At 33.9% G+C, this 13,401-nt stretch overlaps 1 protein-coding gene and 1 non-coding gene across 7 annotated transcripts in view; one reads left to right on the plus strand and one right to left on the minus strand.

Moving 5' to 3' along the window:
• Window positions 1-13,401, minus strand: part of LOC118203169 (uncharacterized) — a 201,261-nt gene that overhangs the window by 123,044 nt on the left and 64,816 nt on the right. The gene's annotated exons all lie outside the window — the stretch shown is intronic.
• Window positions 11,682-11,754, plus strand: TRNAI-GAU (transfer RNA isoleucine (anticodon GAU)). Its single transcript has one exon. It is a non-coding gene; the product is annotated as a tRNA-Ile (tRNA).

Genomic DNA, 13,401 nt, shown 5'->3' on the forward strand with positions numbered 1-13,401 from the left:
TATTTAAAAGTACCGTTGCTGTAAGTACCGTGGCTTTTTAGCAATACGAGAAATATTCATGCGTTCATGCAAATTCTTCATTATTTAGTTTCTTTAAATATAATCCATGGCGATAATATTTGGTGGTAACTGTTTGAAAAGTGAACCAACGCAGAAAATGAAACGACGCAAAATACTGTTTTGAGACTAATAGCCCGTTGGGATAAATCGCGCCAGAGGATTTGTTAAGGTTTTTTTATACTTTCACTGAGCATCGCGTGTTACAGATAACTCGATGTGCGTCAATAAGCCATGAAGATAATTTCTACTAAATCCTCTCCTAGGCTATAACGCTACAAATATTGTCAAATTCCAAACGCCATCGAGTGTCAATGCCATAGTAAGATATAACGACGTTTATAATTATTTACATAAAACATAAGTATTTTTTATTTGTGCATCGAATAAAAACTTAAAAAATAAGAAAAAGAGCTGGAGTTTTCATTTTTATTTCCTTGTACGAAGTAAAAAAGAAGTATTGTAATCGCGAAAAGTTTCAGGCAGCATGTTTCAACGAAAATATCCATTTTGACCGCTATCGAATGCAATTTAACGATGTTTTTGAGTCATATCTGTACGTAAGGACAAAATAAAAGACTCTTTTCCTTAAAAAAAATTATAAAACTGCTTTAAAATTAATTCTGAAGAGAATTTTTCGTGGCGTCTGTACGTGCGTATGTACGTATCTCGCATAACTCAAAAACGAGTAGCTTCAGAACGTTGAAATTTTGTATATAGGACTGCTATAACATGTAGATGTTCACCTCGTATTTTGGTTGCAATCGGCCGCAATTCGGTTGCAATCGGCGCTATTAAATTCAAGATAAACAAATTATGAAAACTGAAGTTTTCATAATTTGTTTATCTTGAATTTAAATTAAATTACTTAATTATTAGTTAAACATGTTAGAATTATATAAAATAAATTTCAGTCTGAAGGTTTAATGTTTGGCTGCCAGTATTTTTGAATTACAGTGTAACCAAGAAAAAAATCTTACGGGTAGCAAAATTTAGATTTCGGGCTCAAAATATTTATTAAATAAAAAATTTTCACCTTTACTAAGTTATTACTATTGTTTATATATGCTTTGATAATTACTTAGAAAGAGAAATTTTGAATTGATTTAAAATAATTTTTATTTTGGTATATTTTTTATTTTGTAAAAAAAAGGGGAAAAAAAGTAAACCTGAAAGGTTTCAGATTTTAAATTAGTCCAAAGGAGTGTTTTTTTAATACTTTGTGTGTTACATTTATTTATTAAATATCGCGTTCTTCGCGCGCTTAAACATATCTATCGCGCTTAAACAATCAGATTCAGTTCAAGAGCAATATCGCAAAATAATTTTAAATTGAGCCTATTTTTAGAATTTCCGATACACAGTCTCGGGCGCTGGAGATAAAAATATTTTTCTTCCAGTAGAGTGTTGGCACTGCTCGCTTCGAAATCGTTTAGTTTTTTAACGAAAAATTCGTTGAAGTGTTACAAAATATGAAATTGATAATAAAACAAATTCCAAATTAGGGCTTCCACATGCCCATCTTCTATGAAAGATTACGTTATTCAAATTTTAATGGCTGTAGTTACCGTTGTTTTATCCCAATGCGAGAAACATACATACATTGATGCAGATTCTTCATTATTGAATTTCTTCAAATATAATACACTGCGATAATATTGGGTGGCAACAGTTTGAAAAGTGAAACGGACATTCAGAGTGATTCCACGCAAAATCGCAAAACGAAAACAGTAGTCCCTCAGGGACAAAGTTTCTTTGAACTTGAAGAAAAAAAATCTGATGTGGACGCCACATGACTTCCTTGTACGGAATATTAAATTATACGCATTTTTTTTTTTTGTTGAATTTCATTTCAATTGATTGGATTGCATTAAATCTACTTCGTCGACAGCACATAAACCACAATAGAATAAATGCACTCTTTAAAATTCACTATATTTGTTTACTATAACGACACTCTAAATGCACAAAATTTATATAATTTGAAGAATTATCCTATCGTTGCCACATGTTCTATTCAAACACTATAATAAAGCTAAAACGATGTATGAAAGAAATTAAACAAACAAAACAGAAAAGAAACAGCTTTTCACAGTATTTCTCATTCAATTAATTCAGTTCTCACTTCGCGACAAGGCAAAGATACATAAAAACTCAAAATATCTGCATTAAAAATTACGAAGTAAATTTTAAACACTTATTTCCTCGAAAAAATTACAGAAAGGATTAAGCATGATTTAATTGGCAATAAATGAATGCGTTATCTTTGTTGTTGCGAAGCTAAGTTTCTCTAGATTGGCAACAAATCCGCTAGTCTCCTGTTTCAAATGTAAACATCAATAGCCGCCATTAAAAACAGGCTTAGCGGCAATTAAACAACTTTAAAATTGCTGATTATTCTAAAAATATTGCACACAGATTTACACAGAATTCATTTTAAAGCAGTTTTATCATTTTTTGGGAGGAAACGAGTATTTTATTCTGTCCTTACGTACAGATATCACGCAAAAACATCGTTAAATTGCATTCGATAGCCGTCAAAATGGATATTTTCGTTGAAATATGCTGCCTGAAACTTTTCCCGATTACAATACTTCGTTTTTACTTCGTGCAAGGAAGTGAAAAAAAAAAAAAAAAAAAGCAGGCCTTAAGCTGTTTTCAGGTATGGAGTTTTGAGTTTGAAACCATTGCTTTAAACTGCATTGTAAAAATATCTAAATGGAATTTGCTTAAGCTGTACATAAAATAAATCAACGCTTAACTAAAAGCAATAAAAATGTGCCGAGTAATACACGGAAAACAACTTTCATCTTCATTTCCCCCCCCCCCCCATCTGTTAGGAAAAGATAACGAAACTCTTGTCGGCTCTCACTAACAAGAACATGCTCTGCCTCAGACACGAGGTAACCTTGAATATTCGTTGGTGTATTTTGGCTGCTGTTTAAAAGTTCTCTCAGCCTACAAGCCTTTTTCTCTATCAGAATTATTTTAAGACTCTAGCTAATACATACTAAATTCGTGACCTAGTTGGCAATCACGAGCTAGTTTAAGAAATATTTCAGCAAGTTTGTCTCATTACTTTGTTAACTTAAGCCAGATTCAGCTAGTTGTATACGGTATACGATAAAAAAAACTTTCCCGCTTTTAATTTTAACTTTTTACATTTTAACTTCTTTTAAATTTCAGTTACACTGCACTCGCTAAATCAAAATGATTTAAAAAATAATAACATATTTCATTGCATGTCCCCCTATTGGAAACGTAAGAACCATTTAAAAATAATTGCTTTATTCTATAACCAAAACTCAGTTCAATAAAAGAAAAAAAATCTGATGTGTACACCACATGACTTCCTTGTACGGAATATTTAATTATACGCACTTTTTCTTGCATTTCGTTTAAACTTATTAGATTGAATTAAACCTACTTCGCCGACAGCGCATAAACCACAATAGAATAAATGCAGTCTTTAAAATTCACTGTTTACCACAGCGACACTCTGGCGCTAGGTTTACTTAACAGTATTATATTTCGTTCATAATATAACTCATAATGCACAAAATTATTATCATTTAAAGAATTATCTAATCGTTGCCACATGTTGTATTCAAATACTATAATAAAAGTAGAACGATGTATAAAAGAAATTAAGCAAACAAAACAAAAAAGAAACAGTTTTTCACAGACGATAGAGTATTTCTCATTCAATTAATTCAGTTCTCCCTTCGCGAGAAGGCAAAAATACATAAAAAATCAAAATATCTGTATTAAAAATTACGAAGTAAATTTTAAACGCTTATTTCACGAAAAAATTCCAGAAAGGATTAAGCATGATTTAAATAATAAACGAAGGCGTTATTTTTGTTGTTGCGAAGCTAAGTTTCTCTATATTGGCAACGAATCCGCTATCCTGCTGTTTTAAATGTAAACAAGAGCAATGGCCGCCATCAAAAACATTATTAGGCTTAGCGGCACTTAAACAATTTTAAAATTGTTGATAATTCTAAAAATATTGCGTACAAGTTTACTAAAGGCATAAAAACCTTAACCGTAAGATAAGAACAACATAATTCAATCATTTTTAAAGCAAAAAACGTACAATTTACAAACATATAAGAGTAAAGAAACTCAGATCACTGAGCCGGGTAACAGAGTGGATATATACTATATAAATATATTTATATACGTTTGGTGCGGCCGATTGCAACCAAAATACGAGGTGTACATCTACATGTTATAGCAGTCCTATATACAAAATTTCAACGTTCTGAGGCTACTCATTTTTGAGTTATGCGAGATACGTACGTACATACGTTCGTACAGACGCCACGAAAAATTCTCTTCAGAATTCATTTTAAAGCAGTTTTATAATTTTTTTGAAGGAAAAGAGTGTTTTATTCTGTCCTTATTTACAGATATCAAGCAAAAACATCGTTAAATTGCATTTGAAAGAGGTCAAAATGGGATATTTTCGTTGAAATATGCTGCCTGAAACTTTTCGCGATTACAATATTTCCTTTTTACTTCGTACAAGGAAGTAAAAAATGCGAAAGGATTCAAATTTTTAACGTCGCACTATACGGTTTTTTAAGGTCTTTTACATCCTCACTGAGAATCGTAGATTACCAATCTGCTGTTGGACTTCCTTCTGCCAGCATTTCAATAAGCGAACATTTAGGGCTGTATGTTTACGATCGTTGTTCTCGTAGAACTTGCATGTATTTTGCATTTGAAGTTTCCTCGCAGATGCTTAGGTTTTCATTAGAAATATTTATATATTTATCCCGATTCATATTATTTTCGATGAATATTAAATTTATAATTCTAAAGACAGAGAAACATACTTCAAACCTTTAGGCCTAGACAATAGGCTTTGAAATCGTCGAGTTTGTTAATCACAAATTCGTTAAAGTTTTACAAAATATGAAATAGATAATAAAACAAGTTCCAAATTATGGATTATAGTTGCCCATATTCGGGTGGAGACGTACGTTATTCAAAATTGGTTGGCTCTAGGTGCCGTCGTTTTATCACAATGCGAGAAACATACATACATTTATGCAGATTCTTCGTTATTTAATTTCTTTAAATATAATAGAGAGTTGTAATGTTTGGTTGTAACAATTTCAAAAGTGATTCGCCGTTTATAGTGAATCGACGCAAAATGTCAAAACGAAATTAATAGCCCTTCGGGGCAAATTGTTCCTTTGGACTAATAATAACGTTAAAAATGGGATATAAACTTTCTTTAAAAGATTTTATTCCGCTCTGTTTGATGAAGCAAACAGTAAAATTCTGTTAGTTTTGATTTGTTCGTTAAGTGAAGCTATATGTACCCGAAACCGTTTCAACATTAAATTTTTAAAAAAAATCTAAATCAAATTTTGAAAAAAATCCGTTCACCGCATTTTTAGTCCAAAGGGATTTGAATCCCGAAGAACTATTAGTTTCGTTTTGGCATTTTGCATCGGACTCATAAATGTCGGTTCACTTTTCAAACTGTTGCCACAAAATGTTAGAGTCCTGCATTATATTTGAAGAAATTAAATAATGAAAAATCTGCATAAATGTATGTATATTTCTCGTATTGTGATAAAACAACGGTACATAGAACAATCGAATTTTGAATGACGTAATCCTACTACGAATATGGGCATCTGGAATCCCAAATTTGAAATTTGGAATTTGTTTTATTATCGATTTCATATTTTGTAAAACTTTAACGAATTTTTGAGTAACAAACTCAACTATTTAAAAGCGAGCAATGGCAACGTTGTGCAGAAAAAACATTTATATCTCCAGCGCGTGAGTCTCTTTATCGGAAATTCTAAAGATATGCTCGTTTTAAAACTATTTTGCGATATTGCTGTTGCACTGGATCTTATGGTTTAAGTGCGAGGAACATGATATTTAATAAAGAAAGGTAACACACAAAATGTTAAAAAACGTCCCTTTGGACGTAATTTAAAATCTGAAACATTTCAGATTTTTTTTTATCTGTTTATTTTATAATTTGTATCCACATTTTTACACAATTGTGTGTGGCCTACCAGCGGCCGAGCGGTAAAGTCGCTGAACACTGGTAGTTCGGTCCCCGAAGTTCGAATCCCCCGAACGGGCTCGCTGTATGGGCGTTTTCGTGGTTTTCTCCATGTGTAACGTGTATACGAGCCAGTTTCCCTTAGAAAGTCCTCCACGAAGGCATCCCTCCCTTAAGGCAGATAGCCCTAGTGTGCTTTGCCATAATTAAATAAACCAAACCAAACACAATTGTATGTACTATCTTATTCACTAATCCAAAATAAGTCTAAGAAACGTTACCCTTCAACTAGCATATTCTTTAGAACAATCTTCGAGCCTTACGGGAGAGTTTCTTTCATAAACTTCGAAAATTTCGAATCTTGTCATACATATTTTTGCCTGTTAGAATTTTAATGTCCCGTACAACAATATAATAAATATTAGGCACACTAATAACATTAAAAAAAATCATTACTTAAAATGGAATGCTGCGAAAAATAAATATAAACTTATATAACGGAAAAATAAACCATGGAGCTGTGGATTTCATTATGACGCAGTAACAACATGCAATGAAAGAAGCATATTAAAAAAAAATGTAGAAAATCGACCAGTAAATATCATTTCATTATTTTTGTTTTAAAAGAGGGTGAAGGGCTTGTTTTTTAATCTGTATAGAGTCTAATATTTTATAACGAATATATTTTTAGGCGTAGAAATTTTAAAATCATAAATGTCAAATAGTCATAAAAAACGAGCGATTTTTAAAAATTCACCAAAAAATTGCATAAATGAAGTTTAAAATGTGATACAAATTTCATTAAAAATTTGCTCTACGGGTTGGTGCAAATATTTAAATTCTAATATGCTTAATTTGTTCATTAAACGAAGATTATGTACGAAAAATCGTTTAAATATTAAATTTGGAAAAACCCTTATTCGAATCATCCACAAATAGTTATGAGTACAAAATTCGAACTCGATACTTTAACAAAAAGTAAGTTAAAAATCGATTACAAAATTATATTCCCAGTACATTACCATGAGTGAATAAAAGCTTATTAAACCACATTTCCTCGCGTATTTTTCTCCTTTTTTTAAAATTATGCGAATAATCTAATTTCCGAAAGATGCGGTTACAGTCAGAGCATGAAAAATGAAATGTAGTGATGGATAAACTACTGGTTGCTACTTAAAAAAAAAAAAAAAAAAAAAAAAGCTACATTCCAATAAGAATGCATAGTAATACTAACATTGTAATATTTGACGGATATTGAGCCGACATTCCCTCGTAAAGCCCCAGGGGCACCTCGCTTGAATGAGTCTTGAAACCAGTTTCCAAGAGGGACATCCAAGAGACGAAAGATAAGAGAAACAAACATAAGACACTGATTTGGAAAGATGAAAGACATAAGCAGTAGATAAAGCTGCAATGAGCTGAAACATAAATAATAGGAGTAAGGCGGAATCACATATTTGAAAGAAAGTGTGCTAATACCTGGCACATCCAGGTTGCTTAACGAAGAATGTGGAGAAAACGCGTTCAGTACAAAAATAATAAATGCGAGGCGAAATAAATTGGATGAAATGCTCATACAAAATTGTGAATGCAAATTGAATATACTGAATAAAATTTAAAATAATCAAGGAAATACATTTTACCAATGAATTAGCCCTCAAGGAAAAAAAACGACGCACAAGAGAGGAAGGGGGAAATGATGCTAATATTAAAAAATTTTGGCAAAACTTTGCACTAAGAAATTAAGCGGAAAATACCCAAGGAAGTTAGTTAATAATTAAAATCTACTAAATGTGTACGGATACTTACCATATCGCTGCAATAAATTCTACTTGAAATATCCATGAGTAAGTGTCTTCGCAAAGCCACGACTGTCTTAGAACGTCACTTTTCATGAAACAATTAAAGTTTGATTCCACAATTATTTTTCATTCACGGGAATAAACACACTTAATGCTCTAAAAATGAAAACGCATTTTACAAACGCTATATTTAAGAATAAAATGGTTTTTTACGGTTCTGTTAAAACATCGACAATTACCCAAGCCCTGAATATAGTTTACTGTATATCTCTTTAACGAAATACCTAAGTCATTTCCGGAGAAGCCATAGAACATAGCATAATCCGGTGTGGCACGTCTATATCTCCTGTCTTATAAAAAATCAATAATTCCATTCACAGCATAATACAAATCACTACCTTTAAATAATGAAGAACCTGTTTTCTTTCGGACTCCTAAAAGCACCGAATTTTGAATCCGCCTACTCCTCCACCCGAACATGGGCACCTCGAAATCCGGATTTGCAAATTCGAGTTTGATTTTAATTTATTTCATATTTTGTAAGAATTTAATAAATTTTGGATTCACAAATTCAGAAGTTTGAAGCCAGCCCTGGCAACACTGTCCAAAATAAAACCTTTTTAATATCCAACTGGCTTGCTGCCATTCTGCTGTTAGTCTTTCCGTTTTATTCGACAAATTCAACTACATAAATGCACCGTGTTGCCACTGCCTGATATAAAATACTTTTATTTCCCGCGTGCTGATGAAAAACTGTTTTTGACTTTATGTTATCTGTATTAACTATAAACGTACAGCGAAGCAGAATAATTGGAAAATACTAATTCACTAGTTTGACATTTGATCCTCTTAAAACATTCATAATTAAAAAGATTCATGCCTGTTATTGAAGGTTATTAGAATTCTATGGTGTTAAATTTTCACCCTATGTTTCACAGCATGTATAATAATGTAGAAAATCTGTGTGTAGAGTTTAAAGTAATTCTACGATTAATTTTTACTTCCTTGTACGGAGTAAAAAGGAAGTATTGTAATAGCGAAAAGTTTCAGGCAGCATATTTCAACGAAAATATCCATTTTGACCGCTATCGAATGCAATTGAACGATGTTTTTGCGTGATATCTGTACGTAAGGACAGAATAAAAGACTCGTTTCCTCCAAAAAAAATGATAAAACTGCTTTAAAATGAATTCTGAAGAGAATTTCTCGTGGCGTCTCTACGAACGTATGTACGTACGTGCGTACGTACGTATCTCACATAACTCGAAAACGAGTAGCCTCAGAACGTTGAAATTTTGTATATATAGGACTGCTATAACATGTAGATGTGCACCTCGTATTTCGGTTGCAATCGGCCGCACCAAACGTATATAAATACTATATTTATATATATATTCACTTTGTTACTCGGCACAGTGATCTCAGTTTCTTTACTCTTACATGTTTGTAAATTGTACATTTTTTGCTTTAAAAATGATTGAATTATGTTGTTTTTATCTTCCGGTTAAGGTTTTTATGCCTTTCGTAATTCTGAAAGCAATATTCGTACAATTATCAACAATTTAAAAGCTGTTTAAGTGCGGTCAAGTTTTAAATAACAAGGCGGACATATTTGTTTACATTTGAAACAGCAGAATTGTAGATTTGTTGCCAATCTAGAGAGACTAAGCTTCGCAACAACAAAAATAACGCCTTCATTTATTATTGCGAATTAAATCATGCTTAATCCTTTCTGGAATTTTTTCGAGGAAATAAGTGTTTAAGATTTACTTCGTAATTTTTAATACGGATATTTTGAGCTTTTATGTATTTTTGCCTTGTCGCGAAGTGAGAACTGAATTAATTGAATGAGAAATACTAAATCGTCTGTGAAAAACTGTTTCTTTTCTGTTTCGTTTGCTTAATTTCTTTCATACATCGTTCTAGCTTTATTATAGTATTTGAATAGAACATGTGGCAACGATAAGATAATTCTTCAAATGATATAAATTTTGTGCATTCACAGTGTCGTTATACTAAACAAATATAGTGAATTTTAAAGAGTGCATTTATTCTATTGTGGTTTATGCGCTGTCGACGAAGTAGATTTAATTTAATCCAATCAATTTAAATGAAATTCAAGAAAAAAATGCGTATAATTTAATATTCCGTACAAGGAAGTCATGTGGTGTCCACATCAGATTTTTAACATTAAAAAAAAACCGAAATGTTTCGGATTTTTAGAGATCGCCTAAAAGGGATCATTTATAATTGAATATAATTTATCAGCTAAATTAACAGTAGAGATGACTTAAGCGGAAAAACGAAATATTTGATATGATGTTGGACGGATATGGATTTAGACTAACATCGTAACGTTCTACTATCTTCTGTATATGTAAACGTGAAAAAATATGTATGTCATTCTGTAAAAGTATTTAATATTGCTAATAAGATGTATCGTGAATTGAAAAAATTTTATCTCAGCCATTCCGATTAAAAAGGAAAAAATAATATTCTTAAAAGAAATGTAAGCATTGCTTTTTAATAGTTTAGCTTGTTAATGAATAAAAGACAGATTCAGTATGATAGAATAGTATTTTACGTTCTTCGGAATGGCAACAGGCTCGAATGAAAAGTGCAACCACGCCAAATCGCATTTCGAGAATAATAGCCGTTTTGGGCTAAAAATTAAGTTTCTAGAATGTTGTATGAGTGTGATGAGAAAAAAGTTAAAATATTAGAACTCAAGTACTTCTTTAAAATCCATATAAACAGCCTCAAAGATGTAACAGTTCTGCTTATTCCTTGTCAAAGCCTTTCCTTGAATTTGAAGTCTCTGTATTACGAAAATTGGCGAATGGCTTCATCATCATCCTATTTTAACAGTTTTCGTCTGCTCATGATCTTTGGGCCAGACTTAACCAAGGTCAAACTAATCTTTATCACGTGGTTGCTGTTAGTCATTTCCTCCCATTTCTGAAAATTTTCCACTCGTGGCTAAATGAGAACCATATATAGAATTTGGAAAAAAAAAAAAAAAAAAAAAAAAAATTACAAAAGAAATTTTTATAAAAGAAGCTTTTATTTAAAACTTACAAAAGAATTAATGAACTTGTAAAGTGTATTTAAATTTTATAACAGTTATTTTAATTTTGAAACCCTTTCCTTTCAATCGTTTCCAACTTACAACTCCCTATCAGAATGAGGTTTTAAAATCGCCTGGAATGCAAATAAGTTAATAGTATTTATTGAAAGTTCAACTATAAGGTATTTCTCCCACCTTCCTAGCGTGCCTTCGTGGTGTAGTGGTCAGCACACTGAGCCGGTATTTCAGAGGTCCGTGGTTCGATTCCCGGCGAAGGCGGTAGCTAATTTTTCATCTCTCTAGCCTCCAAAAAAATCCTAATGTCTCTACGGTGGAGCCCGAACTAAAGGGTGTTGGATGAACTAAAGGGTGTTTAAAGTGCGACTGGGGTCCCCTAAAAACCCCAGTCGCCCTTTAAAAGGGGGAGTATATAAGATATTTCTCCCACCTTCCTAGCGTGCCTTCGTGGTGTAGTGGTCAACACACTGAGCCGGTGTTTGAGAGGTCCGTGGTTCGATTCCCGGCGAAGGCGGTAGCTAATTTTTCATCTATCCAGCCTCCAAAAAAATCCTAATGTCTCTACGGTGGCACCCGAACTAAAGGGTGTTGGATGATGATTCACCTCACCCAGGATTTGGCGATTGGGTCCCCTAAAAACCCCAGTCGCCCTTTAAAAGGGGGAGTATATAAGGTATTTCTCCCACCTTCCTAGCGTGCCTTCGTGGTGTAGTGGTCAGCACACTGAGCTGATATTTCAGATGTCCGTGGTTCGATTCCCGGCGAAGGCGGTAGTTAATTTTTCATCTATCCAGCCTCCAAAAAAATCCTAATGTCTCTACGGTGGCGCCCGAACTAAAAGGGTGTTGGATGATGATTCTCCTCACCCAGGATGTGGCGATTGGGTCCCCTAAAAACCCCAGTCGCCCTTTAAAAGGGGGAGTATATAAGGTATTTCTCCCACCTTCCTAGCATGAAAACATGAAAGTGAAGAGGAAAAAGTTAAAATATTAGAACTGATGTACTTCTTTAAAATCCATAAACAGCCTCAAAGATATACACGTATACACGTTCCTAGCGTGCCTTCGTGGTGTAGTGGTCAGCACACTGAGCCGGTATTTCAGAGGTCCGTGGTTCGATTCGCGGCGAAGGCGGTAGCTAATTTTTCATCTCTGTAGCCTAAAAAAAAAAAAAAAAAAAAAACCTAATGTCTCTACACAACTAACTTCGATAGAGTGTGCTATCAGTCCTTAGAGGCGCGTGTTTGACTTCTGGCTAATTCATTATTGAAGCTATTACGCTCGTCCGTATTACACGTGCCCATTGATATTCGCCGGCTAGTTTAATATAAGGGCCAACTACGTTAGATCGCTGTGTCTAGCTCCCGCTACGTCTAGTTTAGTTAATATTAGATTAGTTTTCTTATTTTCTTATTTTGTGTTAAAGCCCCAGTAGAGGCTTTCCTGTAAGCCCGGGAGGGGGGCCGACTGTACTATTTATTTGAGTGAATAAAACGGTAATTTAACCTTTTTCGAGTCTACATTGGCGCCCGAACTAAAAAAGTGGTGGTTGATGACTCTTCACCACCAGGATTTGGCGTCTGGGTCCCCTAAATTCCAATCGCTCTATCATTCTCCCTCTCTCGTTCCAGTATGCCTTCGTAGTGTAACCGTTAGCACACTCGGCGCGTATTCGAGAGGTCCAGGTTCGAGTCCCGGCAAGGACATTGCACATTTTTCTCGTCTCCTGCTTCATAATAACCCAATGACTCTACAAACCAAAATAACGGCTAGGCTAATCGATATGAAGGTGGTGGGAGAAATATCTTATAGAAAACGGCTAGGCTAATCTTTGGTGTGTGTGTGTGTGATTATGGCAAAGCCTCGAGGGCTATCTGCCTAAGAGGAGGGATGCCTTCGTGGAGGACTTTCTAAGGGAAACTGGCTCGTATACACGTTACACATGGGGAAAACCACGAAAACGCCCATGCAGCCAGCCCGTTCGCTGGATTCGAACCTCGGACCGAACTACCAGTGTTCAGCGACTTTACCGCTCGGCCGCTGGTGGACCGCTAATCTTTGGAATATGGTAACAAGTAGTTTGGCGACATTTTGGTAAGGCGATAAAGGGTACTTTATGACTTTAGCAGTGTACACGGATAAAGTCAAGAGTGTGCGCAATGACATTTTTGTGCAATTCTGGAATTTTTTTAAAGTGAAAATAGGTCGACGTGTACATGGATACCGTGTATGTGCAATTCTTAAAAACGCGGCAAGCAGTTTGCAATTGTGCACTTTCTCTCAATTTCGGACCTAATCTTCGTCATGATTAGGAACTTTTGTTCCATAAAAGTTCTAGCATAAGCGTAATTCGGCTAGCAGATTGTTAGAAAAAAAAATGTTGAGTAGGAAAAAAAAAAAAAAAATGCCTTTGCTTCG

The sequence above is a fragment of the Stegodyphus dumicola genome, chromosome 3 (assembly GCF_044657685.1).
Source record: "Stegodyphus dumicola isolate Sdum_Otavi_A_Nest chromosome 3, ASM4465768v1".
In the NCBI taxonomy this organism is placed as follows: Eukaryota; Metazoa; Arthropoda; class Arachnida; order Araneae; family Eresidae; genus Stegodyphus; species Stegodyphus dumicola.